Raw genomic sequence first — 26,750 nt, 5'->3', positions numbered from 1 at the left:
ATAATATATTTGATAATTACAAGCATTCTTTAAGGATACCTGTTAAAGTTTATAGACACATCAACTCTTGCTAAACTGAGCAAGAGAGAAAGGCATGCATTTGGTATGGACAGAGTTTTCCATAGTCCTAAAACCAACTCAATTGAAAAATAAGTGCAGAACAATGATGTTTCTTTTGATTTTTCTAATTTTTTAAAAATGTGTTGCACATACTGTACAATCCACAAGGAAAACAATAACAGAGTTTGGGAAATGTGTCTAAGTAATGCATTTGATTCCCTTTGTGGTTTGTGCGAAACACTCTGTAAAAATATAGCCTTCAATGTGACTTTTTCTAGCAGCAGGATTGTCCTTGCATGATGATAAACCTTGGCCATCAACAGTGAATAGTTCCAGCTCAATGAAGCAAAGCACAGGGATGGAGCATGGAAACCTCTGAGTGAAAAAAATGAAACAGAAAAATTAATGGAGGATTTTTTTAAAGAAAAAAGTGGAAGAATTTTTCACTTTTGTCAAGTAACACTGACAAAGTTCTTAATCTTCTTAAGACTGGCAAGAGGTTTGGGGACAACTGAATTAAAGGATGTATTGCCTTGTAACTCACTTTTTCTAAGAGTACCAAAATGAGGATGTCTCAGGCATAGCCTGAATTAATTGTTTGAATGGTTTTATGGCTTCCTCCTATGGAGCTGCTGTTGTGACTGCAGTTATGTGGGGCTCTAGGATAATGTTTATGATAAGAGGAGACTGTCCTAATTCTGAGACCTGGTGTAGTTGTAATACAGAGTCTGTCTCTCCCCAAAAATGGTAATAAATAGTAGGTTTGATGCTTTGTTGCATCTATGGATGCCACATCTGAATTTTGTCATGCCTGTCAGGTCTTGCTGCAGTAATTATATTTGCTTAGTTGTCCACTTAAAGGTTGTCATAATTTCCCTTCAAAGCTGAGCTAAGGTCAATCATCTCAAGCCCAATATTATGCCAAAAAAAATCCTATATTTCATCCCAATTGGTGTTAAACATTGAACTATACATTAGTTACCTGTATATTTTTCACTGAAGTTTTGTTGTCAGTTTTCAAGCATATGAAATAGTTAGGTAAACGTATGGAAATTTTTCATACTGAGATTTTTATACTGCTTTACCTAATGAGAAAGTCTCTTATTCTTCTGTGGGTTAGTTATTCTTACATAATATCTTTTGCCACAGCAACTGTGAAGGCAGCTGATAATCCAAGAGAGAGGGTCAAGAGCCTCCCAAACAGAAGGCTTCCCATACATTCATATGTACAGGGAAATACAAGAAAGATGTTGAAACTTGATGGAGTCCCCTAAAAAGTTAGGTAGGCTTGTATAAAGCCAGCATCCTTGCCTAAACTGGAGTTGTTTCCTGTAAATGGATGCTGATAAAATCCCTGATCGAGGGGGTGTGTAAGCACCTGTGACATGTCAGCTGCATATAGAGAGGGCAGTTTTCTTTCTTTTCTTAGTTAAGCATTATTTGCTTTCTTTCCTTCAGTGTGTCTTTCCAGTTTTTTAATGCTGATGTGACTGAATTTTAAATGGTTTTTATGTTTGTAAATAAACAACTGTGTTTACTTTCATTTAATTTTGCTGAGAATAAGAATGATTTCAGACTAAGCAGAATTATATTTCTGTAAGGATAGTGATCCTAAGAGCCATTGTATTCCCACAAGGGCAGTGATCCTTAAAATTTGAGCACCCTGTCCTGATTTCCAAGACATTTCTCTCTGGCATGTAAAGGATAGCTGAACCATACCAGATCTCTGTTGGACTGTTTGATTTAGGAAAGAATAACACAGCTACATGTGTGGAAAAAATGCCTTCTGATGACCTGTAATAGCCACAAGAATTTGTTGGCATGTGGAAATGTAATTAGAAACACGTGGATCCCAAGAGCACAGGAGAGTTTGTGGCACAGGGGCTAAACCCAGAAGCATAACATGCTGAAGTTGTGAGTGGAATGACCAGTCACAATGGTCTTAATTATGTGTAGTAGTAGCATAGAAAAATATGCCTGTCATATTGCTGCTTTTTATGGTAATTGCAGAAAAAATGTATTGGGTTGAAAGTATGCAGCAAGAGTCATGGCCAGAATTAATTTAGGCTTTGATAATTTCTAGTATCTCAGTATGTGCAGCTCATAAATTCTGTTTGAGCTGTAGATATCTTTGCATCTAGCTTCAGACTCCAGTTTGATAGGAAGACTGAGTTTTTGTCCTTGTAGTTTCATCTGGGGCTGAAATATTTAATGCATGACTAAGGCCTTTTGGAAAAGTGTAAGGGAAAACAAGGCAAAAGCAGGTTTTTGAGATCCAGTGGAACTCTGCATGTATGCTCCAGAGCTAATGGGTTCTAATGCAGATGATAGAGCATGACCAGGGGACTTTGGGCATTCTCCCAAAGATGTGTGGAGTAAGTTTGATAATATAAGGGGCAGATCAAGCTAAGACAGAAGGACTGCTTTTCCATTGGGAGGTTCTGTAATACCAGTCTGGCAAAGTGACTGCAGTGTGGGAAGAGAGCACACAATAGAGAAGGCAGAAGGCCACTTTTTCTGTGGCATTTACACTCTGTGGGGGTTTACACCTGAACAGCATTAGCTTTGTTGGAAACACTGACATGCAGCTGGTGGATGACTGAAAATTTTAATTACACTACATTTTGTTCCCTTTTCCAGGACCACTGCCCTGTTCACTCACCACAGTCTGCATCCATCTGCCACTTCAATTTATATCATAATGATACATGACTACTTACATCAACAAAAGTTGTTTCTGCATCTGTGGGCTGAGTGGAAAGAGTAACATGTATTCTAAAGTGTTTCTTTGTGATTTAATCACTATGCATGAAACCTCAAGAAATAAGAAGGCCATTTTCTAATGAAAATTTCTATTACAAAATTTATTGGGCCTATCAAAGTTACTATCCAAAGCAGATTTTTATGGAGATGATCTCTTTTAATTCCCTGCTCAGCAGTCTCAGGTGAGCTACCCATATAGGAAAGTAGCTGCTTAGAAGATGTTTTGCTCCAGACATTTTGTGTTATAGGCAGATGAATGGAAATCTGCATCAAAGAGCTTCATTTTTTTTATGGTTCAGTGTTCAGGTGGAATATGAGTGCAACCAAAGCAAATGCTGACAGCCTTACATTCATCTCAGGAACCTTTCCTTCCTTCCCTTGAGAGAAAGGGAGCCAAGAAAAAGGCATCTGTAGAATTACATCTAAAATTCCCTAATTATATCATGTGCTGTTTCTGTGGGGAATTAAAAAGCATAAGGCCAGAATGAAGAAGATATTTTTGTACTCTTTTTGTTATTTGTATGTGACTGTGCCTGTTTTAAGGTGACTGCAAGACAATTAAAACGTCATTTTGTAGAGAAGAATTAGCCCCCTTTAAAGCCTCAATAACTCTTTCAATGATCAATATTTTGAATTTTGAATTTCATTATAATACTGGAGATAGATCTTATTTTTTTAACCAGGCACATCAATTAGATATGTGCACTGATATCTCTTAGCAGTTTAATTTAGTTGAAGACTTAGTTAAACACTACTTCATGCTTTCTCAGTTTTCAGCATGGACATTGCTGTTTCTGATTTTACTGACTGAAAGTTGCATCATTTAAGTTCATCTGTTAGTTGCTGTAGAATAAATTTACTTTCTAATGCGTCTACATTTGTGAATAGGGAGAAGCTGTGCCCCCCTCAAAAAACCACCCAAATTCAGATTTCACACCAGCAAGTTGGTAGTGAGGTTATGACTGTGTAGCTGTAGAAAGTGCAGGTGCTAACTGGAGAGATTTTGCTGGTGACTCACATGTGTAAGTGGCATATACTTTTGAGATACTCCAGAAAAAGAAAATGTATAAAGATGGTGCCCTTCACTAATTGTTTCTCTTAAACCATATTTTCTTGCAGATACATCATGAACTACTCTGCCATATGTTGTTGATCTGAAATCCTTACTAACATTCATGTAAATTTTAAATGGTATTAGACTATTTTTTCCAAAGCAGCCTGGTTAGAGGAAGTTGTGATCCTTCTGAGAAGGATACCTTGCAGCCCTGTCTCCCACAGCTGCTTTGTGTGATGTGGCTCTTTTGAGACGGTACTTGATCTGCCATCAAAACTGGGATAGCGGGAACTGCAAGATATGAGGAAAAACAGCTGCAAATGTAACCATTAATGTGGTTTATCATTCCATGAAGATGGTCTAAGATACGTTATTGGGTCTGTCACTAAGAGACAGGTTTTGGTGAATAACCCTGTAGAGGACCAGACAGGCCAGGCAAGATTTCTCTGGTCCATCCTGGTTTGCTTTCAAGTCATGTATTTTTTATTACCCTGGGAAACCATACCTTTCATGAAGGAGAAAGAGAGATGGTGAATTAAATGTGAGCACAAGAGAGAAAGCAAGGCAAGGAGAATAGAAACACACAATGTCACCACTCGTGCAAATGAGTCTCTTCAGGGGCTGACAAGTAAAGCCAGCATGGAAAGTCTGTGATGCTGGAAGAATTTTGGGTTGTGGGATGGGATGTTTTTACATTAAAAGAGCATGTTGTTGGTTGAGAGTATTTCTGTTTTGCAGCATGGCTCATAGTACATTAATATATCCCTTTAGAATGCCAGTTGCTCAATCAGGAAGTTTCATCAGTCCCAAGCCATTTTATATGGGAATTACATTTATAATTTCTGGTATTGATTTTTTTTTTCTTTAAAATTTCTCCCTTACTCATATCCTCAAATAAAGAACTCTAATTTAAATGAGTTGTTGCCAGCCTAGGATCTGGCCTTCATCCTTATTCCTTAACATTAGCCTGAAGGTTTAATTCAAGTTGTATTTAGTGCAATACTTTTGTAGTCCTTCATTTACATGTATGCCAACAAGCTTAAATGCACTGCAACCTTGGAAGACTTTCAAAGGAAGTAATAATTCCTCTGAAATAGGTCTTTTGAAAGCTTTATCTTGTTCTTTCTCTTTTTGTTAATCTTGGAGCCCCTTAGCATGTCAAAGCAATTTTTCTAATGTCACATCTTCTAGACATTAGCATGAAAGAGCTTTAAAAGATGATTTGAGAAAGAATAAACGTTGAATGAGCATTTATTATAGAGCCGTTTATGCTACATTTGCATTTTGACTATATTTTTGACGTGAAATGTTTGAAAAGCAGGCTAATTCGAAAGTCAATAGTCTCTAAACAATGTATACTACAAGTCTGTTTACCCTGAACTGTTTCCTTTGTACGTTAATGTACAAAAATAAGATTTCATTAGGCTTAAGCTGATTTGTTTATAGGGATGAGATTAAACTGGTCTCATTAGTTTTAACACTGAAATCATATTCCCTTTAGAAATTTGGTAGTGATCAAAAGTTCTCTTTAAGTTATATTGAAAAGAATAGGTAAAAACTCATCAGTCAATTGATATTGATCTGTGAATTCTGATTCCTTCCAATTCAACTGTTATGGAAATTAATTACTGGAGAATACCCAGGTCTCAGATAAAAAGAGTAATGTTTATTCATTAGAGTACTACAAAGGAATTTAAACATTTTTTTTAAACATGGCAGACTGAAACCATCTATGTATGTAATAGTTAACACAGTGAATTCATGCATAATTTGGATAATTTATCTTTGAGCTTGGAGACTGACTAAATAGCGTTTGGAATACTGCTACCAGTAGTTGTATGCTATGAGGGTAATACATCATATGTCATGCACATGGGTATGTTATATGAGATATTATGGAGAAAGTATGGAAAAAAACTTCAATCTTCCGACATCATCATAATAATAAAAGTAATTTTTAGAAGTCCAAACTATTATGTGGTTTCTGGCAATGCTACTTTGCATTCAGCTTGCTAATTACCAAAACTTAAAGGAAGTAAGAATAAAGGTGATCTTTTATTTTTACATTTTCAGTGACATTTCAGCTTTAGTAGAAGGACTGAAATGTTAGAAAGAGGAAAAGAATAAGCAAGATTGACATCTTTATAGTCAGTGCTTCTTTTTTTTTGTAATATAGAAGGGTTTATCATAATGACAGTATTATTATTATTTTCTGGATGACATTTGTGTTGTGCTTTCTGATATGTCCCTGTCATTGACTCCTCAGTACAGGAGAGACTCAGAATCTGTATTGGTACAATACAACAACAGAAGGTGTAGCGTAGAGAAGGGAGTGAGCATTTCACCACTGCAGAAATCCCATAGGCAATAGTCTGGATTTAAGTAATGCAGAAGTGAACCTACTTTTTCCTCATCTTTGCTATAAACTCAACTATTTTGGCCATCCAGAGAGGAATTGCAATGTTCCCAGCATAGAAACCTTAAAATACTGCTAATAACCCATCATTCTGATGTCAGAAAAGCCATAATCATTCTAAGTATGGCTAATGTGCAATTACCCAGAAGCTGCTCTCCTTAAACAGTCCTTTTTAAGTTCTCACAACATACAGAGGGCAAATCTTGTGGCGCCAAGTTGTGGAGATCAAAGGGCCCTGGTAGTAGTGAGGATGCTAAAGCACCAATAATATCAGAAAAAGGAGAATCCACCAAAATAAGCAACTTCTCCATGGGTGTTCTAGGAAGTATATTTTTCATTTGTTTTGAGATATCTGGGTTACTTTTTTTTTTTTTGGAAGGCTCTGTTGAAATATATATTTCCAGAGCAGCAACTCACTGAAGAAGATTCAGGATACAACTAAATAAAATAGGTCTTGTGTAGGTCTGTACACATCTTCAGGTGCAGAAAAGTTGTCTGCACTATCTGATTAGGTGTTTATATATATTTGCATGGAATATGTATATGTATGCAAGTGTGATATACACACAGATGTGTGTGCTTTTTTGGTTGTATATTTAAACATACATAGACCAGCCTGTGCTATCTGAGTGTCTTATAACAATTATTCTAATGCTCGAAGTGGCAATCTAATTGAGAGGGGATGTCAGGGGATGTTTAAAACAGAACCATGTCAGACCCTAAATGGACTCCCCTGACTCTTCAGATGGTGTTTGTCATAAGGGAGTACATAAAGAACAAGAGAAAGATTTATGCTCTTGCTGTTATTCTCAGACACACACAGGCATACATAGAGGCAGAGAAAAAGAAACTATTTGTGAGCTTTCTGAATAAGGTAAGAGTGTTCTCATAAAAGTAGGATTTTTTTAAAAGGGAATTGTTGAAAATGGCCTAAGAATAAAACTTTTGAACACTGTCTCCTTTTTTTCCCCTTGGTACGAATAAAAGCTCTAAACGCTGTAGCCTTTAACCTTTTCAGGTCTTTCTATTCATTTTCTGAAGAGATTTACATGAGAGATGTTCTTTTTTGCTTGAGTTGTTTGATATAGGTGATGATCATGTAAGTGCAAGGGCCTATCTTTCTCAGGATCTTAGACCCCAGCACCAAGCTAAAAGGTTGCTCTCAGCAGTGGATACTAGATGAAAATGCCTCTGTCCTTCTTCAAATGTTATTCCTCTGGAAGTTTTAGCATTTCAGGGCCAATGCTTTACTACTTGGGTGCTTCCAAACCCTTCAGATAAAACTGTAAGACGTTTTACAGTACCCTGGGCAATCCTAGGAGGACATCTGCCAGTATGAAGTAGCTGCCTGGGGGCTGAACTCCATCAGTCATTACATTTGTAGTAGTCTTGTGTCCCTTCTCTCTTTCTGTATATGTGAGTGGCTTTTGCCCATGCATTTAGAGACGAGAACAGAAACACTCTTTAACTGGGAGACTTCTAGGGAAAGACGAATTCTGAAGTGAACAGTCCCATTGTCTGAGTAAATTCTTGCCTTGTGCATGCCTTTTGAAAACTTTCTCAGTGCTGAAGCATAGTGATTCAGGAAGCAGAATGCTTGTAGTTGGGCATTAACAAAATGTCCCTATCACCTCCATATATTAGAGATTTTGTAACTTTTCTAAAGTGAATAAATAATAATAGAGTAAACAAATGCTGGTCGTTCTGAAGTTGGCTTTCAAAAAAGAACCCCAACAAAAATCCCAAACAACCCAAACCATTCCATTTACTAGATCTAGGATTTAATTTATTGGCCATAATGGGTTTTTTTCCCCTCAGATTCCAGCTAAATTAGTTTTTCTGCTTGCTGCATACTTATCTTGCAGCTTGACTATTTCTTTCTTTGTCATTCAAGACTTGCTTTCTAAAATTTATCCCATGTTATTTCCTCTTCAGGAGGAATTATTGAACTATTAGAGCAGTTCAGTAATTTCACTGTGTTTCACAGTGTGTTGCATAACTGCCTTATATTCTCTATCCTCCACATTTCTCACTTTATGCATCTGTGATCACCAAAGTTTTCCATTATGCTGCCTTTTGGGGTACGACTAGCACTGACCACTCATCAACAACAGCTACTGCAAAATTTTGTCAAGCTTGCTTTGAATACTGTAATAAGAACATCTAATTTCTGAACTTGCTGGTGACAGGTGAGTAAAACCAGCCTTCTAAAACTTTTTGTTTCCCCAGTTATAATAATCTGCTCTAATAAAAATCTTCTAAATAAACCTTCATTCAGTAGAAATGTAGGGACTAGAAAGTACACAGAACTTAATTTTCAGAAAGACAGGAAGTGGAGGCTGCAGCAGCCACCTCCTCTGACAACTGCCTTGTGCTCCCTCTTGAGCAAAGCCTGGCCATACAAACAGGGTCAAAACTCAGTGTTTAGCAGAACCTTGGATTGTGTTCACGTATTTAGATGCAAGACACAATATCCTATTTTATCAAGTAATGTCTGCAACTTCTGCACACTTAGGTCACTTCCACCCTTTAAAAATTATTACTTTTTACATTCTATTCTGAATGAGCCCTAGTGTTGGAGGTTAATTTAATCCAGTTCATCTACACAATAGCTTTATTCTTTGGTAGTGTATTCTCTGAATCTTTTTGACCTTCTCCCCGTTATTGTATTCCTCATGTAATCCTACTTTCCTGACTTTAATTTTATAAGTTCATTTGCTTTCTTTGAAAAGATGCCTTTCAATACATATATTTTTTTCAGTAGCAAAATGCATGGGCCCATTCTACAAATAATTTTCTTTCTTTTTTGCACCTCTTTGATGTGTAGTTGTATTATTTCTGGTATATTTATGCAAAGTTTAATACACAAAATGTGAATAAACAGCCATAAAGACCTATGATATCTTGATTTCTTTCTCATGGGCCTTAAGATACATAGAATAAAACAGAAATTCTGCTCCTCTGAGGTGGCTACTTCAGTGTTCTGAATATGTCCTTGGAATAATGTAATAACGGTCATGTGAAAATATTAATTCTACATTTTATACATTGTGATTTTTAAATTGTCACTCTTACAGCTTTTTGAAGAAAAGAAATTCAGATTTTGGATAATAGAACAACTCTGTAGGACAGGCATTGCTTTATAACAGTGCTTCTTTCTACTTTAATTCAGTAGGCACATAACAATGTAAATGGTCTCGAAGTTTATCAGGCGATTATTTTACTAAGAATCACAGATTTGCTGCACACAACAATTGTGCAGATTTCTCAAAGGTACCACTGCTAATAAGTCCTGCGGGCAGAAGTTGGTAGTTTGCAATTAAAACTTCTGACTAGCTGTCCTCTTGGAAAGCGAAGGAATGTTAAGTACAGTGTAGGAAAGGCTGGTCCCTAACTGGTCTCCTACCTAAAACACATTAAAAAAATCACCAGGAATTGCGTTGTCCATTTCTCTGGAAATAGAAAAGAAGGAAGAAAAAGAGGTGCCCAAGAAATTCTGAACAGATCATTACCTTTTGAGGTACAGGTTAGAAGCTGAAAAAATGGCAGAAGCAAATTGTCAGGATCACTGAATCCCCTTGGAAGTTAAACAGCTCACTGGTTTCTCAGACTGGTTTTTCATTGCTTCTGGTTCCCTGCAGAGTCCAGCAATCTCAGAACCAGAGCTCAAGGACATCCTGTGTTGATGCTCTTGAACATGTTAAGCTATTCAGATGGAGAACAATGTCTGAGGTTGAGTTGCTGATCAGCAATTGAACAGCATGTATAATTTGACCGAGTATTAATTAAATAAAATGCTCACTCATGATGCAGTTTTATAGTGACATCAAATGTGATGTGCTACGCAAAATTGCATTCTAATAACTCTCTCTGCTGACTGCACTTTTGCTAACATCTCATCTTTTTTCATGTGCCTGGGTCCTGGCTTATCAACTGTTACTTTGATACTCTTGCTGGTCTAAATGAAACTTTTGTGTTGAATGGCATTTACTGTGCTTCCACGGAGAGGATATACACAATGCTGATGTATATCCAGTCCCCATGGCTCCTACATAGTCTCAGAAATAGGAATTAAGCCCTATTTATGCCAATTCATCCCTGCTCATTGACATGGAATATAAGAATGTGCTAGTCCTGCTATTTTTTCATGCTATAACTACAGTGAACAACTTCAAGTTTCAAGGCAGTGTGATGAAACGTTTATGTTAAGCAGGGCTCCAGGGATGCTGTTTTGTTGGCCACGTGACACTGGCCTTTGGAGCTCCAGGGCGGGATGCAGATGGGTTCGTGTGCAACTAGGCTGCTTTGCTCCTGCTTCGGGTCTGCTGTTTTCCTTTGGGTTCAATTTGGTATTCAGTGATTGAGCAAAACTCCAACTGACTTCAATTAAGAGGTTGGCCTGACTCCTCACTAGTGTAGTGTGTCTTTTTAAGGTGATAACATCACAAGTTTTGTATGCATGTGGAGGTAAAAACAGTTTCCATATAGGACACTGGAACAAATCCATGAACTGTTCCCAGGCTATGCAGGTCAAAGGTCCCCTGTAGCTCCCTACCACCCAAGAAGAGCATTGTTTGGGTCCTGGAGGAGCAGAATTCTGAAGTACCAATAACTGGGACTTGTCTGTCCAATTAATAATCAGAAAAAAAAGCAAATATAAAGGGGAACTCACAGTGATCCTACTATTAAAGCATTAAATGTTTTCTAGCATAAGAGCACTAAGTCAGACTTCACTAAATCATTTGAAATTAGGACCTTTTTAAAAAAATCCAGCAGTTGGAATGAAAAAAAAGTTCAAAGCTGCTTTTTCTTCCCCTTGGAAACCTGCTGGTGTTAGGATAAAATGAATAGAGAAAAGAGAAAGGTTTGCCTTCTAATAAAGCATCTGTTGCCCACTTTGAACATTTCTTACTTCTTTGTGAGTGTGTCTCTTCAGTTATGGCGACTACTGACAATGAAGAACAGAGGTATAGAAAAAGACAATACCTGTTATATAGCCAATATTTCTGATTTCATGTCACTTTGAACAGAATCTTCATTTGACCACATGCTGTGTGCAAAAGGAATTTCTTTGTTGGTTGATCCAAAGATGCTGTAAGATGCTCAAAAAAGTAAACTGCAGGAATCTGTTCAATAAGAAAGATAAAAACAAACCTTACAATTCATTCAGTGCACTGCTATCACTTTTATCTTCACCCTATTTTGGCATGCTGCATAAAAACTGAATTCAAATGACTTGTGCTTTCCCCCTACTTTTTAAAATGTTAATACTGTGCATGGACTACAGCTTTCCTTCATCTTGGAAATAAAAGGTAATAAAATAAACAGCTTCACATAGATTCAAAATGAAAGAAAGAGTAAGAGGTGCATATGCATCCCCTGTTTGCTTAAAAGCCCGTGGACAATTATTATTGCCACTGAATATCAGCTGTAACCACACTTTGTGAGGGTCATCCTCCACTAAAGATCTGCAGCCTTTTGCAGCAGGAGGTTCCAGATTTGGCTGAGCTACTCACATGAATGATTCAGCAAAATTTTGTCCAGACCTCAGACACTTTATTTTTCTGTCTTCTCTGAATGCTTACAATTCAAGGGCAAAATGGGAAGAGATTGTATTCTAAGGGTTGCCTTCATCTCTCCCCAGTCAGCTCTAGTCCTGCTTGCAGTGGATAAAGTTGCTTGTGATTGGCCATTGAAGCACTGAGCACAAGCAAAGCAATGAAACATATTCTTAAAGTTTGACCTAATTCAATTGAGTTTAGCGAAAAAGAAAAAAGCTGCTTTCATTTTAAATGGATGTAGGAAAGAATGAAGTTTTTAACTGACAAATATTTTGATCTTTGAATTATTTAGGGTAGGTAAAATTGCAAAGATAACTTTCTTTGCAGTGCTTTGTTTTGTTACTCTTAAGATCTCCAGATTCCCCTCAGATCTCCAGATTCCCCTCAGATTCTTTCCTATGTTAGCCTCAAGTTGATTTTAGAATTTGAAGAGCACTTGTAGGTTGTGGCTGTGGGGGTTTTATGCTTAAAAATGTGTGTTTTTTCTTGTGAATCACACAGTTCATGAACCAAAGGAGGGCACCTGTGGGTCTGGGTGTAACTCAGTCAAGGGCTGTAAGGCACTCTACTCAAAAAGGATGTTTTTAATTACTCAAATTTAGTTAATGACACATATCTCCTCCTATATGCCTGAATTGTAAAGCTGCTCTGAGATGCTCGCACAGTACAATAGTGAGAGTCTTTAACACTTGGGTGTAATTATTACAGTTGATCTTTTTTTTTTGTGACCACAGTCTAGTACAATTAGTCATGTGAACTAATATATTGGATTTTTAAATATATGGAGTAGTTTCAATTTCTCACTTAAAATGCCTCCAACATAAGAAATGTAGCATATTTTTGGAAGGAGTTAAGGCAGGTTATGAGAAATTACATTTATTAGACACTTTATGGTGTTTGTGTGAAGTCTTGTGGAGATAAAGAGAAGATAAGACGGGCATGCATCTTGCCAATGCTACAAACAATTGATGTCAGCCATAAACGGAGGTTGATTTCAACAGTCAGACACATTACAGGATTTTGCAAGAAATAATCTTGTGACCTAATCCTATTCTTTGAACCCAACAGGAAAACCCACTGATGTTAATGGAGCAGGGCTGAGTCCTTGCAGAATAACCAGTTCCTATTGGGAAACTGTCTCTGTAACCCTTTCTTTAACAGTGGTTGCCATATAAATAGTTTGACAAGGACTTGGATACTTTCTAACAATAACCTACTTATTTTATAATGATGGTCTTGTAAATATCTAATTTCTTTTTCATTCTCATTCATATCTCTGACTCAAACTTGTCATTTTGCAGTGAGTTCCATAAGTTTAATAACTGGTCTGCTGAATGTTTGCTTTCAGTGGTTTTATATTTATGCCTTCCTTTTTTAATTCACTTTATCTTCCTGTGTAATTTAAAAGAGAGCAAACAAGAAAATTCAGTCTGCTATCAATATCCTTCATTGCTGCCAAGTTTCTGGAATATTTTCTGTCCATTCTTTAATATTCTTAAATCCATTTGTTTGTTTCTCACTGAAAAGTTAAAACATTAATTATCTCAGTGCTTGTGTCATGAAGGAGCAATGCATCCACTTCATGTAGGTTGAGGTTCATGTTTGAGAAAATTCAGGCAGATCATGGCCCTTTGAGAAAAGGAGACCCAAGCTTCAGAAGCACAGGTTTGTGCATGGCACACAAGAAAGGTGAATGAACCCTGCCCTTGGATAAGCTTCTCCGGAAGAGAGCAAGTACTTCCTTAGTGTGGTACAGCAGAAACAATCAGGTTCTGCTGTGAAGCTGACCAGGCTTGCTCAGGGAATGGGAAGGGTGCCAGGACTTGACAGACCATATTTCTAACCAGATTTGCGCCAGACCCTTCCTTTCACTGCCATCCTTCATTTCAAACTAAGCCAGAGGAGATTCTCCCATTTGACCATTAGCAACATTCCTCTAGGCTGGCCACCCTCTGTCTCATTTGAATTCCTTGGTCCACAGCCACTGCCAGCTTTCCCAAGGGTTTTGCTCTTTGAATTATGCATTCCTTCTGTCAAGTCATCAATAACATTACTCAGAGCAGATGTATTTCTGTAATTGATTAGTTATCTCTTCATGGCAAATAGTAGAGTTTGTGATCGAGTAACAGGTTCATAGATTCCCTTGATCAAAGCATCAGAATCTGATTATACTTCCTATAAAGAACAACCTTTGAAGTGGATCAGCACTCAAGTAATTCAATTACCTTCTTTCTGGAAAATTCATCTTGAAAGGAGGTCATTTGCTCAGGTACAAAGAGGTGGAAGATACTGTTTCCATTATGACCCATATGGTGACTTTATGTCAGCCTCAGAAAAAAGGAGTATGTGAAAATTATTTACTCTCTTGCAGAGGTAAAGATGTGACTTGTCTTTTTTTATTATTCCATATAATAAATAGATATGATTTTTAAATGAATCCCATATTATATTCATCAGCATCTGACCCTTGCTACAGTTCTAGAAAGAAAATGAACAGTTACCAATTTTAAACTTAAACAAACTCATTTGTTTGTCAGCCAATTTATTAGCTTTTATTCTCCTCATAATTCTTGATGGAAGTCAGTTTTTCAAACTAGGCATCACTCTTCTTTTTTCTCTCCTTTTATATGTGGCTAAAAATTTCTAAGGGATATCCAGTAATCCAGGAATTATTTTTCCACACTTTTTCTTTGCCAGGAGTGTGTCAGCATTTCTTATTCCATTATTAAAATAGATCAATCATTCTTAATAGGTAACAAAGGTACTTTAATATAAAGAAATTAAAAGTACTGTTGAATTTTACTTTAAAGCTGAGAAATCCTAAAAAAAGTAACAGAAAAAATTAAAAGGCATTTTTATTTTGAACACTTTTAAACTTATTAACTTCCTTCTTTAACTTCTTAGTGTCATTATACTGTAGACACACACATGAAACAGTTTTGCAATGCTTCAAACAAGGCTTATATAAGACCCTGTTGGTACTAAAATCTTTCTTTAGTTCTCAGTTAAGGAGAGATGATGGTGCATAATTGCTCTGTAATGTGATAGAATTGATCCTGACACCATCAGGAAGATTCTAAATGGATGGAAGAGATTTTTTTCTTCAGATGTGTAGATAGAATTTTTTTTTTTAGCACGTTTTGATACCATCTTTTTAAAATTCTACTCCAGAAGAGCCCTGCTATAATCTTTCATTTCTTCCTGATAGGTAGATCAGATACTAGGAGGACCTTTTTTCATTTTACTGTGGGTCTGGTTGCTGTAGGAGCTGACAAACAGTGCATGGTGAAAAACTAACATGAAGCAGAATAAGCGAAAAGAAATCAGGTTCAGGAAATGGAAAACTCAGACTTTTAAAGCAGCTATAAAAGGAATCATGTCATTCTGTGCCATGTGGAATATTTGAATGGCGGTGAAAATATTAGGTAATTCTGTATTCTTTACTGCCTTCACTCTTCTCTGGATTTGCTTGGAAGAATTTCATGGCCTGTATGATGCCCCAGTTCCCATCTTGGTAACAAACAATGGGCAAAACTACAGGACAGGATCTGGCAGGGACTCCCAGTTGGGAGTCTCCCTCTTGATGTTATCTTTCCTGTCTTTCTTTAGCCATTGGAAGTGTGTGTCCCAAGACAAGAAAAACAGAAAGATCGGAAGGTATAATAGCATTTATAAAAGTTCTGACATGTTCTTTTTTATCACTGGACATCAGGGACCATGTGACAGCAATATTTCCTGAAGTGGTGATATACATGGTAGATCTTTGTAGTTAGCTTGAGTTATGTGAGATTTCACTTTAGATCTCCTGCCATCCAACCTCTGCTGGTGCATGTTCAGTGGCCCTTGGTAAATCTGTCCACGGTAGAGGACAAGGTGCTTCCAAGGCTCAGAGTTCATAAGAACTGCCAAGCTGTGCCAAGTACATGTTCCTATCCAGAAGGCAGATAAAAATGATAAAAATGGAAACAGCTGAAGGAAAATTAAAAATAGCCAGCCTTTGAGAGTTTTCAAGGGAGCAGACTCCTTAGGACCAGGTGGAGTTTTTGAAAGAATTCTTTAAACCTCTCACTGTGAAGAAATGCTTTTTTTTGTGAAAAGGAAGGCAGGGCCACAAAAGTGTATCAAGAATTTGATATCTTTTTTTTCTTCTCTCTTCAGCTGGTGTCACTTGTGTCTCCTCCTTGCTCTTTAGGTTTCTCCATGTTTGCCTACCTGTCACCCCTTTGAGATGCTTTCAGATATAAGAGATGTTTCTCTGCACTATTTTGATGGGAACTTTGGGCTCTTTACTCTGGCTGAGGTTTTTTATGAATTAGTTTTGTCTCTCCTGGGTGACCTCTGAGACTAACCCAAGCTAATTAAGACTTCCACAACCTTCCGTAATTTCATAGTCTTCCACACACACATACATGCACACGTTTTTTGTGTTAAAAATATCTCTGAAATTGTGAAACATGAAATTCATGTGCAATAGAATATGGCTCTTCTCTGGCTCTGCTCAGTACCTGTTTCACCTGTTCTACATTTCTGATCTCCTGTAGCCATATTTCTAAGGATTTCAAAATATGGTATGTAAACCACTTTTTTTGAATGCTGTGAGGACTCATTTTCCTAGTGAAATATGGTTCCATCACTCAGTTTCCACACAGTAAGGCTGATTAAGGTATATTTTCAGGAGAAAAGAAAATCAGTCCTTTCAGCTCTCCAGGCAGTGGTCTGCTCTTATGACTAAGGCACTAATTTGTTTGCTATCTCTCTAGTCTGTCTATTAAAACTCATAACAGTCTCTAAGAAACAATTGTTCTTGATTCTGTTTTTGCATGCCCTTTGGTCTTGGCTGTACCTGTATATGTAACAACAATAGTTCAATGGTAATGCTTTGTACATCATTCTTTAAAGAAGTGTAGTGTCTTCCCTTATTCTCAATCATATTGACCAAAGCTAAACTTTGCATGAAACACAAGAAGTGGTCACAAAGCAGACTTTCCTCCAGAAACACACAATTCTAGTGACATGAAAGATACTTCGACCCAAAAGAAGAGTTCATGCATCCTTCAACAAAACTATTTTTTAATCCACTTTTCCCCTTCCTATTGTGAGGAATGCTGAAAACTGCCTTTGCTTGTAGCAAAGGAAATATATTTTGTGTTGAACTTCTTTAAAATATAGGAGAAACCCATTCACACCATCATTAAAATCCCTGAAGTGATTCCTTGGGTTTGAGGCCCAAAGTTATATTTATTCCCAAGAGTGGGTATAAGTAGGAAATTTCATTGTCCTATTCCATTGTGGTGGTCCCTTTCCCTGTGTTTCAACTGTGTGAACATGGGCAAGAGGACCTAATTTTGTCTGCCCGTGTCTGTCTAGTTTGTAAACTGAGTAATGTAAGGCAGAGCTGCCTGTTCCAAGATGTTCCTAAAGCACTGCAGTAAGACTCTAGTCTTGGTTAAGCCTCCTAGATTCCAACAACCATTATTAATTATAACAATGCATGCAAGATATTAATTAGTAGTTTGCATTTTACCAACACTGGGGAATGGAAAGCCTTTTCTCAGAAGTGGTTAGATAATGTGAGAACTGCAGAATGAGGCTTCATTTTTTTTGGCTGTATGTAGTGCAGGCTTAATGCAGGTCAAGCTCTGTCAGGACTGTTAGGCCTGTTGAGTCAATAATTCATCTTCCATTGCAAACATCCCCTATGAAGTAATAATATGTTGCTTTGGCGCAGTTGACTTATATTAATTATGACTATTCTACTCAGCTGAATCTCATCAAAGTATTTTTCTCAAAATGCCCATAATGTGAGAGTTCCTTATTCTTTGCTAAAGCAAAGATCGATTAAGTGGATTATTTTATTTTTAAGAACCAAGGTAAATTATTTTGAAGTGGAAAATGATAATCAAAAAGAAAAAAATTAACTGCCTTTTTGTTTTGACTGGTGCTGAAGGAATAAAGTCCACTTAGCATAATGAAGATCGTAGTTGCATTACAGTATGTGTGTGACAGTGGAGTTATTCCATTGAAAGCCATGGAACTGATAAAATGTAGATGTGAATGCTGGAGCAGTAGCCAAGCAATGAGGAATTTAAGTGGATGAGACGGTTAGAATGGAAATGGAAATCATTAAAAGTAGGTGTCAGGGTTTTGACATGTGACTGTGACTTTAGGCAGTTTTGCAACTGATACTGAAAAAAAGAAAACTTTTTTTTTTAATAGGATGTTTCAAACTTTGCAGACCAAAAATATAAGCCATTCAAACAAATCACTGAACACATTACTACATTTCCATATGTTGTACTTTTTTAATAGCTGCAGTTTATAGTGACTTATTGATGGATTGGCAGTAGAACACCTGCACTGACCAACTCGGGATGCCTGGAGCCCAGCAGGAATAATGCTGCTCCCCACTGGCCCAGCAGGTCTCGAGCCTGGGGGCTTGGGGGGCCTGTCTGATGGGTGAAGGAGATGGATGCTTAATTCTTTCTTCTTCTATTCTCTCTTTCCATGCTCTCTGTATATACCTCTCCGTATCTTACACAAACTTTGAGTCATTAGTGGACTGCCTGCTGTAGAGATCTCTGGGCTTTACACAGTCTGGCAGTCTGTCACTGGAAAGGAGATCTAAATCAAATCACAGCAGAGAAGAAAAATTTCTCTTGTGAGAGCTGTCACCTTACTTTTAAGGATGGCTAGGATTTGAAGGGGAAAAAGTATTCAGAAAGAATGTATTTCCATAATCCAGCAAACTTTTTCTAGTTTGAAATATTTTATCATTGTATAGGGAGTTTCCATTTGTCTCCTTGGTCTTGGTGACCTCATATGCATTATTGGTCCCTCACATCCCAGTGTGAACAGAAATCTTGATCCATTCTGTCCGTGGGAGATAGTCGTTCCTAACTCTGATAACTCCTATGAACAACATCTGGAATGAAATAATGCTATGTTGATATCAGTTATAAATGTTATAAATATGCCTCTGTTTCCATTTAAATAGTGAGTCTTGAGTTTTCCAGAATACATGGAGCTGTGGCTCTGATAGCACCAGAGCTGTGGCATGTGTCTGTTCTGTATTCCATTTATAAGTAATTAATGAAAAAAGAATTAATAATTCTCTTGAACTTGACACTGCAGCTGGACTGCAATAAAGATTTGAATTATCTCTACCATGGTGAAATACATTTGGTTCTGTGTAAGAAATTTTGCTGATACCATGTCAACACTTGTTCTTTGTCAATGTACAATTCTTCTTGTGACTTTGTTTCATCACATTGAAATGACCATAATTTCTTTTTTCCTTTGTCTCTCTCCATGTGAAGGGAAAAAAGAGGACAAAGAAACACCCAAGGCTCTGGTCCGAGGCTGTACTGCCAGAAGTCTGGCACCAGACAGAGTGAGTACCTAACCCAATTTCTTGCCCTTTTGGCAAATCAAATTTGGTATTAACTGCAGTACATTTTTCTTGATATGAAAATGCTTTCAGTAGCTTGATTAGGACTTTGTCTTTCACAGGGCTGTTTTTACATCACTGTCAACTGACAACTGAAATAATTCCACTGGTGAATATTTTCTATGTAATAAGTTCTCAACTTCTACAAATTTCACTTGCTTTCTAGAACTGCAAAATGGAGGACATTTCCAATCTGAGGTGCTTAATTTCAAAATTGATCAAGTATCTCTTGTGTTCTTTTGAACAAGTCAGGCTCTAAAAGGTGGAGGAAATGAAAACTTGAGTATGACAGCAATTCCACCCAAGCCATGATTAACGTGCTGGGATGGATTCTCAGCTGTGCTGAGTTTGGCCTTCGTGAAGCTGAGCAGAGCCAGGGGGAGCAGTGGCACAGAGCCACATTTCCAGTGCTTTGATCCTGGGCCAGGCAGGGCAGGACTGGCTGTCTGCGTGCTTTAAAGCAACCCAGGAGGTGTTTTACACCATGCAGTTATCGTGGGGATGGAGGGGCTGTGAAACCCAGAGCTACCCTCTCCAGTGCTATCCTGGGCACTGCTCTCCTCTGCTCCTCAGCCTAGCTTGTGACCCTAGCACTTGGCACCATGAATCCTTTATAGCTGCTGCTTTCAGAAGTAAAAAAGCAGTCAAAGTCAGAGAAAAAAATTTGCCTGTTACATTTAGACACAGAAGGAAATATCTCTATAAACCAGCACATTAATCTGATTTTGGAACAAATCCATTTTAAATTATTCATCTTGATTTCAGTGTTTAAATCCATTCTCTTAATTGTTGCTATTAATCTTGAATAAATATTTTATTTTTATAATTTCTATTTGCCATTAAACATATTTGAGGAAATTAAATTTGTATATTTTTAAGTGTTTGCGAATAGGAAAAGCAATTTCCTGGATTAGGGTGAAACACTTCTATTTTGGAGTGAAAATGTTTCACCTGTTTCTGAAATCTGTAAAATGTTACTACCCTACCAGGACTTTACTTTGTGTTGGTTTTGTTGTAATCTTAATTCTGAGAAAATATTTTTTCTTCATTAGTCATCTTCACAGATTACATACCCATGAACTGTTTTAAATTAATGTGTTTATCACAAAATCAATCTGTAGACTCTTCTACAGTTGTGACCCAGTTTTCTGGGTTTGAAATGTACAAATTATTCCATTAAAATTTCTATCTCCAAAGGTAAGAGCTATTTAAAATGGAAGGCTTGCTACTTGCTGCTACTGGAGTGCTCTTTGAACCAGGTTGTCTAAATTTTTCCCTTTGGATGAGACCTTTCTGGAAGAAGGGACAGATGATCCTGTGTATCTGCTCAGTGTGTGGCTTCTGAAACATCTGGTGCTGGCTCTGCTGGAGACAGGAGAGTGGGATAGGGAAGAGGGGGAGGAAGCATTCTTCTGGAAAAACTGCTTTTCCTCTTGTTTATTTTAAAATTTTATCCTGAACATCTTCAGATTGCTCTACTTTTGAAAGTTCTGGCTTTCTCTCCAGTTTACAAGTGAGTTTTTCTGTCCTCGTAGATGTTAAGTGTAAAAACAATAGAAGTGAGAGCTCTGTGGTACACTGTTCCTGAAATAATATTGTGCAGTGATCAAGCCAATAAAGTCTGCATCTTAGTATTAATCTGTACTTGACTTTCACTTTTATGAATTGTGACAGTATTGCCTTTACCTGTGGCTTTAGTGTTCCATTATCCTATTTGTTAGAGCTCACTAAAGGATAAATATATCTCAGCTTTGAGGGCCAAAGCAATATTTTTTTTTTTAAATGAAGATGTTTTATTTCATTTTTCCTAAATATTTGTTCACCTTTAAGATTTTGCAAATTCTTTTCAAGGTTTTTTTGGGTTTTGTTTTGGTATTTTTTTAAATATATAAGAGTCACTTAATGGAGAAAAAAAAATTACCCCCCCCCACAGTCTCAAATGATATGAAAATTTGTATGAAGCAGAGGTGCTAGTACTGCTTCAAAGCAGGGATATCAAATGTGACAGGAACCAAGACCCATTCAGATAAAGCTTTATTATTAACTGCTGGAAAGAAGTGTTAATATATTAAATTCTCATCTGTTTCTTCCTAAATGGTCCATTTTTAGGGGGGACAGTTTTACAACTAGAGATTTGGAAAGGAAAAGCAGCACAGCTATAGGGATGTGTGGATAAAAGCTGGACTGGATAGGGAACTTTATACAAAACTGATACCCAGTGAGGAGCATTTTGGAGGGACAAGATGGACTTCAAAGGGAGAGTATAGGCTGGGGACAGGCAAGGGAGACTTTTAACTGGACTTTAACTCCTCTCACCAATCACACAGAAGCTCAGTGCTAACCAGTCCTGACCCAGCTTTAGCATGAGCCTTTTCCTGTCCCCTTGGAGAAAATAGCTTTTGTTCATTGTTAAGAAAACGTCAGAGTGTGTTCACAAGGGAGCAACATCCACTGCATGACTGGAAGCCCTTTCATGCTTTTCCTTCTCTATTTCCATCACTGTTTTAAGAAGATTTTCTCCTTTGTGACTCTTTACAATTCCCATTGATGGCAGTGGACCAAAACTGCTCATCTGATTTTTATTTGTTTTTAAATCAGATTCCAGTGGGAAACCATAAAAGGTCTAATTCTGATCTCGGAATCTGTGGATACTTGGTACTTATATGAATCAAGACCTTAGAAAAATTACTTCTCATAGTAGTGGTAAAGCTGACCTAGAATATTTCCAAAGGAAAGTCTTTTCTGTGAAATATTAAGTTAACAAGATGTGTTAAACTCATGTGTCACACTTTGAAAGCTTGAGAGTTTAGAAGTGGGAAGCTCTCTAAATTCACAAGAAAGATGAAAAAGGTGAGAAACAGAGGAACAAGAGGGGAAGGACAATGTAAGGCAGCTTTTCTTGGCCCTCTGTGACCAAGGCAGGCTCAGACAGTTACAGCCTGTCAGATTGAAAGAATCAGTAGGCAGTTATTTTACTCAAGTGAGTAAGGTTTCAAAAATGGGAAAGACAAGGGCTGCACATTAAAGGTTTCTGAAGCTTTCCAAGGGCTTCTCTTCTACCCAGGTACGTTCTTGCACATAAACTAAAATGGCTTGTAGTCTCTTAAAAGTTTTCTCTAACACATCTTTTTAGAACTCTTTAAGTCCAAAGTGTAAATCCCTAAGTACCTTTAAAATGTAAAATTAGTTCACAAACAAGTAGCTGTGTACTACTTGGAAATTTTTATGGGTTTTAAAAACATAATTTATCTTTGAGCAAATTCCCAAACTATGTGAATCTTGGACAGCAGTGTGAATTTTGCTTTTGTACTACTATTTTATTTGTTAATTGTTGTACATGTAACCATTTGGGTGAGTGCCCTAGAGAATAGGAACAATAGGTATATTACAGTAGGAAATAAACACAGAATTTTCAAGTTATATTTGCTCATGGGCAGGGCAGCACTACTCTTTCCTGCTCTAGCATGGCCACACACTGGTCAGCAGTGTCTTTGCTCTGAGCATCCTCTCCAGCACAGGAAAATGCTCCTCCCATGACCAAACACCCCATTGTCTGTCCATTAGAGGAGTCAGGGCATCAGGGTCACACTGAGATGAGAGGATCAGCCAAACAGTTTTGTCATCCTTAAGTACTGAAAATTAATTATATTTTAAATAAATAAAATTACAACTTTATTTTCTGGTTTGTGGGCTTGTTGGGTATGTTTGAGTGACTTTTCTGAGAAACCACAAAGGCTAGAAACTTTCCTTTTGTGATTCTCATGTTAGTAACTGGCTCCAGATGTTTTAACTGTAAGAAAATAAGTACTGGGAGAGTTGTAACCATATCATTCATGTAGCAACATTGGGAAGAGCAATCTGAAGAGGCTGATAGTCATTGCTTCTCCAAGAGGCAACATTGAAGGCAATTAGGTGTAGCTAAGCAGTAAATATTTGAGAAGTAAAATGTGGCCATGGAGAATAATAAAAGATAGTTTGGGGTTTCTCTGGGACCACTAAGTACAGAAGGGTCATCAGATTAAATGAGAGTAAAAGGAAAGTAAGTATCTCACATATTCTTCTGTTTCAGCATCATGTGCAAAGGTGCTTACAGAGTGCATCTTTGAGAGGCCAAAGTTTACTGTAAAAAGGAGAAAATTGTTTCTAGAATAATTTGCACGCATATAAAACAGATTCAAATTTTGCATATTCTTTACATGAAATCTGAAGTGTTTTCTCTCTACAAAACCACATGTGGTGGTCTACTACTGACTAATATAGGCTCTACTAATTCATGTGAATAGACATCCTTGTAGCAAAACAGTTAACAGAGGTTAAAAAAGATGTCATTAGAGTGATGGATTCTCCAGTAAATATTCCCTTTGAGAAAATGTGTCATAGTAGATATTCTCCACTATAAATTGTAGTAGTTTGTGGTTTAGAAAAACTGCAGGGAAATTGGATGTAGGAGTTGGGTTTGCTTTCCTGACTGTGAGAAATCCTGGCTTAACAGCACAATTCAAGAGAGTATGTGAAAAGTATGAAGAAATCAATGTATCAGCTCATGGTAGACACACTGTGTTTATGTATTCTATGCTTCCTTTTGGAGTATCTTATCAGTATGTTTGGGTTTTATCTGATTGCCACACAGATGTTTGAGAACACGCACAGACTAACGCATACTGAACTCTTGTTACAGCATTGGAAAAATAACAAAATATCAATTATTCCAGGCAAACTGCTGAAGTAAACTGTACTTCAAATGCAAATCCCTCCCCGTGCTCAGGGAGGTGCAGGTGTAGCTGTACTTGAAGAGATTGATATGAGGAATAACAGCATTGTAGTGAATTAAAGCAGTGTTACCAGATTGGGTTGGGGCTAAGTGTTTTGGGTTTTTTGGGGTTTTTTTTTGTGAGGAGAGCAAAGCTACATTTTTTTGTCAGGAAGTTTAGACATCTCCCCAAGCCACCTGGCCCAGATTCCCAAGATCTGTAACCTTCTGTGTGTGCACAGTGTGCAGAGGGGCTGAGGCAGCTCTGCAGGGGCTGTGTGGGGCAAAGCCCTGCCTGGAGCAGCAGCACCAGGAACTGCACTCCTGCCCCAGCCCTGCCTGCCTGACACCCTGGCTGCCACCTGCACTGCCCCCGAGTCACACACTGCCCAAACACTGGGAAAATCAGCTTCCAGGTGAGACTGCACTCACACTCACGGGATCTGGGGCACATTATGCACAGGTCACTGAGATGAAAGGCCAGCCGTGAGCCAGCCGTTCTCCCATGGAATCCTCTCTGTCTGTCAGTCTGTAATGAGAAACACTACGGAACACATTTCCAGCTCTTCTCTGGGTTTGGCCAGCCTTGAAAACCTGGCTAATTGTCTACATGTGTGTTGTTCAGTTGAAACTCTGTCAGAAAACACTATCTGGCTGGGTTTAAAAGTCAGCTCTCCTCCTGTCAGCCACATTAGTTCAGGCTGGAGGTTAAATATCATTGATAATTTAGGTACATGATCTACTACAATGCACCAAGAAAAACAAGGCCATTTCATTCAGTCCAAGACCCTACTTGGTTAATGAAATGTTTTTAAAATGAACAGCTCGTGTGTATTTGCTAGCTGAATAATCAATCTAATGCTGTTATTTTGAGGAATATAGCCTACAGACAAGTGGACAGAGTTGACAATTAATAGTTCTGTAGGTAAAATTATATCTGCTTGGTTTTATATTTAAAAAAAAGTAAAATGTTCATAATTGCTTTTGGAAGAGAAGATGTATATTTTGTTAACAACAATTTTTAAACTTTTCCCACATTTAGAAAAAATTGGCTTATTTTACTGTGTGTGATGCTGCATTACAAGGCAGTTTTGCTTTAGCAACAAGAAGGAAATTTTTAGAATGCTCTTGATCAATTATTTTGCATTGTCCAAAGTGAATAAGTGTTATAGAAATTTATTTAACTATGATTCAAATTGGCTTCTAGCCAGTGTGTTTTTACTTGTTTGATAGCTTAAATGGAAAACAGCAAAAAAGCTTTTGTGCTTTTTTGTTGCCCATGCTTTTCACATGCACTAAGACTGTTTTTTGCCTACTAGGACTAAAGTTTTGGAGAGGAATGAAACAATCTATTCTTTGCTATTTACTTTAAAAAAGGAAGCTATATGGAGGCTCTGAATATTTTTGGTAGGCACATGTGGAACAAACATGTGTAATTGTATGACTGATCCAGCAGAATGTTTAGCTGTATGTCGTGGTATGCTATTTAGGGGAACAATCTAAATTATGAAACAAACTCAAGTGTGAAAGTGCTGTGGAGCAAAGGAAGTTTCATCTATGAAAATACCCTACTAACATAACCTATGTGCAATTATGCAGACTATTGCATGTATCTCTATAAGATGCTAATTTTACTTTTAATCTTGGTCAAGCTGTTCTATCAAAAAAGAAAAATAGAGACAAAAGTGTATTGGTCATTTGCCAGATGTCTCAGGATGATAAAGTGGCTTATATAATCCAGGTTGATGGAACATCAGGACTGGGTTGCATACAGCTGTAGCAATGTCATGTATTGTCTGTATAGTTGCCTTCATCTTTTCTCACTTTCATTATAAGCTGGAAATTCTTGAGGTAAAATAAATACCCAGAAGTTGTCTGGGGTTTATGCAACATTTATTTTACTTTTGCCTTTTTTAGCTTTTGAAAATTAGTTCATCAAACAGTCCCACAAGGTAAAACTACTTGTTGAAGATGCTGCAAGAAAGTGCCCTGTATTTGTATAACCAGTTCTGTTTGTTTATTCAGACAGGTCATCGGTACCTCAGGCAGCTTCTTTGTCTCCCAAAGCATCTCAACCCTCAGTGCACCCTGAAGCACCCTTGCAGTGACACAGCATCATGGCCCACCAGGAAAAAAAAAAAAGTAGCAGCAACCATCTGTTGAGTTCCTGACACCAGTGAACTGCAACAAGAAAAGGTAAGAGGAAATTAAATTGAGGGATGGAGAGCTTAAGTAGCAAGTTCCTGAGCTTGTTTCTTTCTGTGCTGTGCAGCAGAGCTACTCTGTCTGCTGTGATCTATTAATGTAGATATAAAGGAGACATTAATGCTCTGAAGTACTGTTATAAGTTAACTCTTAATGTATGGCATCACTCAAACTATTACATTAACTTCAGTGGAGGCTACTGAGATACCACTGCTGTACAGATGGGTGTGCAAAAACCATGTTTGCCTTCTGTAGAGTGCTACCTTAACAAAAATGGTCTGGACTCTTCCCTTTGACAATTATTCCTAAAGTTCAAAGCAAGCATTCCCTCATTTTTGGAGTGAGTATATACTGCTCTCATAAGCATTGCTGTTAATGGGGATAAGTGGGAATTACCATGAACACAAATTTGCTTGCATCATTCAGTGTAAAGCCATCTTCTTTCTGCTGTAATGCAAGAGATGTACAACTGGATCCAAAAGACTCCACCACCA

The 26,750-nt window shown here is 37.5% G+C and overlaps 1 long non-coding RNA gene across 2 annotated transcripts in view; it reads left to right on the top strand.

Moving 5' to 3' along the window:
- The window catches only part of LOC146432316 (uncharacterized), a 95,403-nt gene extending 69,162 nt beyond the window's left edge, over positions 1-26,241 (top strand). For both annotated transcript variants that reach the window (XR_014854556.1, XR_014854555.1), the window contains exon 4: positions 26,077-26,241. This is a non-coding gene — a long non-coding RNA (uncharacterized LOC146432316). The remainder of the gene's footprint in view (positions 1-26,076) is intronic.
- The last annotated feature ends 509 nt before the right edge of the window (positions 26,242-26,750 follow it).

Source organism: Lichenostomus cassidix, chromosome 11, assembly GCF_008360975.1.
Source record: "Lichenostomus cassidix isolate B80296 chromosome 11, HeHo_3.0, whole genome shotgun sequence".
Lineage (NCBI taxonomy): Eukaryota > Metazoa > Chordata > Aves > Passeriformes > Meliphagidae > Lichenostomus > Lichenostomus cassidix.
Note: the sequence above shows the minus strand (reverse complement) of the source record. Positions and strands in the feature narration are given on the sequence as shown.